The sequence below is a fragment of the Octodon degus genome, unplaced genomic scaffold (assembly GCF_000260255.1).
Source record: "Octodon degus isolate 3935 unplaced genomic scaffold, OctDeg1.0 scaffold00149, whole genome shotgun sequence".
Classification (NCBI taxonomy): domain Eukaryota; kingdom Metazoa; phylum Chordata; class Mammalia; order Rodentia; family Octodontidae; genus Octodon; species Octodon degus.
In genome coordinates, this window is record NW_004524725.1 from 725914 (window position 1) to 727734 (window position 1821).

Here is a 1821-nt window from a genome sequence, read left to right on the forward strand (position 1 = left end):
TCCATAGGCAGCATCAGGACAATCTGGCAGGTAAGAATGCCATAGCTCTGTGGGTAGCTCTACCCCTTCTTTACACACTGCAAACAGTAGTTGGGCACTTGGATGCTTCCTAAATGGGGGAATTTAGCAATCTGTAAAGCACTTTGGTAGATTTTTTTCAGGTGTGCAGCACAGCAGTGAAACAGGAAGAAGGAAAAAAGGAAGGGGGCTTTATTTTCTTTGAGGACACAGAGAGAATGTGGGGAAGGATGAGGAATTCTCTCTTGGAACAAAGAGACACTGAGGCTTTTATGTGCTTTTGCCTTGGTGGAGTTAGGAGGGGATATTTAGATATACCTGAGAAAGCTGATTACAGGTCTTCCTTGAGGTGGCAGGAAGGGTGCAAGTAAATTATGTCCTGCGCTCAGTTGGAGAAGAAGGGGAAGGTGGTCTTGGGGAAGATGGGCTTTTGTTTTAAGGGCATCAGCCATATTAGATGACAACCATGATGATTTTAGCAATTAATACTAGGGCCTGAACCTATCACACATATCTTGTCTGGTCCAACTCTACATTAAACCTGTCAACCCACCAGAGCATGTCACCCAAAGCAGTCTGTAAGAATACTCAGGACTTCAGGGTCTTAAGACAACAAGCACTTTAGCCTCAAATTCAGTGTCTGGTTTTGCCAGCACCTGCAATCCAGTCCTATCTGCTTAGCATCTCCCTTCCATGGCTGGGGCTGCTTTCCAATCTGCCACTCATCTCTCACATCCCCAGAATCTGCTTCCAGGGTTTTAGTTTACACTCAGCTAGCTAACTGGTCCACATCTTCTTCAGCACCCCAGTTAGAGAAAAACCACACAGTCCTAACTTGCAAGAAATAAGACATGACCTCCGAGCCTTCAGAAGGAGCTGGCTATTAGCTAGCCACTTTACTCACATGCAAGATTTTTAAATTTTTAAGGGCTGGCCTGATAGCTCAGCGGACAAAAGCACCTGCTTAGGCAGAGCACAGGGGTTGAAGTTTGATCCTCAGCGTGCCATGCTGGCCTGCCTACGGGGTGCGCTGAGACAGCCATTGAGACTGGGTATGGTGGCGCCTGCCTATAATCCCAGCGCTTGGGAAACTGAAAACAGGAGAATCACTACGAGTCTGATCTATGTAGTGAGACCCTGTAGACTCTGTAGACCCTGCCCTAAATATAGAAAAAAAAAATTTTTTTCATTTTTAGCTATAAATTATACAGACATGTTATATTATTTAAAATATTCAGAGGCAACATACAGAAAACACTGTTGATCCAGGCATAGTGACAACCTTGTAGTCTCAATCCTTCAGTAGCTGAGGGAGAAGAAATGCCGTGAGTTCAAGGTCTGCCTAAGCTACATAAGCAAGTTCAGGGCCAGCCTGTACTACCAAGCAAGGTCTTGCTTAAAATAAATAAATAAATAAATAAATAAGAAAAAAGAAAGAAACCATTGCTATTAGTTTGCAGTATCTATTTCCAGAACTTTCTGTACATAGTCACATCCATAAATGTACACAGATGAGTTGTAGAGTTTAGCTATAGGTTTTGTGCAGTTTTGGTGGTTTTGTTTTCTTTTTGTTTTTGCATAAAAACATAAATCATATGTTTTATGATTTATATTCACTTCTCAGCCTTTAGCATAGAATCATATTTTACTTTACTTCTCCTTTTTCCTTAGAGCTTTTTTGGAGTAAGAGTAGCACTACTAGGAATGGAACCCAGAGCCTCTTACACACTAGGCAAGGGCTCTATGTTTTATTTTATTTTGGAATAAGATCTCACTAAGTTACACAGGCTAGACTCCAACATT